This window comes from Cupressus sempervirens, chromosome 11, assembly GCF_028749045.1.
Source record: "Cupressus sempervirens isolate cs-2001-9-10 chromosome 11, ASM2874904v1, whole genome shotgun sequence".
NCBI lineage: Eukaryota > Viridiplantae > Streptophyta > Pinopsida > Cupressales > Cupressaceae > Cupressus > Cupressus sempervirens.
Window position 1 is genome coordinate 139,873,299 of NC_143128.1, and position 736 is coordinate 139,874,034.

Below are 736 nucleotides of genomic sequence, written 5' to 3' on the forward strand. Positions count from 1 at the left end.
ATATTTGTACATAATTTCTAATTATGCTATGTGATGGATTTTATTCTATGGTTATTTACTTCATTCTTGTAAATTTATGCTTTATGTAAACATAAGTGATGTAAATGTATTAATTGGGTATTTAATGCATTTTACTCCTACTATGATATTATATACAATTGCACTTGATCATGTGTTTTAATGTTCAAAAATTATATACTTGGTAGTGGCACATAGAGTTAGTGATTTGGCTATTTTCATTTACCAATGTCATCCCTATATGGTTGAGGTATCCTTATTTAATTGTTTAAATTAAAACCTTTCAATGACTATTAAATCTAAACTCATCTGCATTATTTGATTAGGCCAGTGAGCATGTATGTGCATTTAGAGGTTCGCATTATTGTGAAAGTTATTTAGTGATTTCTATGATTTTGGGTTTTCGAGCTTTAAATCTTCTCGAATTTGATTTCTAGCACTTTGCCTTAGGTGAATTCTCATTATGAGGAATTACCTATTTCCATTTGGGTTGATTTAGAGTCTAACTACTCTCCCTAATCAACTATTCACTCAAAAAGTGAATAAGTATTGAAAAAGGGATTTTATTATTCACTTTTCACTTTTTGAAAATAGAAATTTGAGAGCTTTTCTAAAATCCTATTCCTAAAGGATTGGATTTTTTTCGTTTTGGGAGATATGTGTGTGGGATTTTTGTGAGGTCAGTCTTGTTGGATCTGGCTTAGGTAGACCTTTCTTT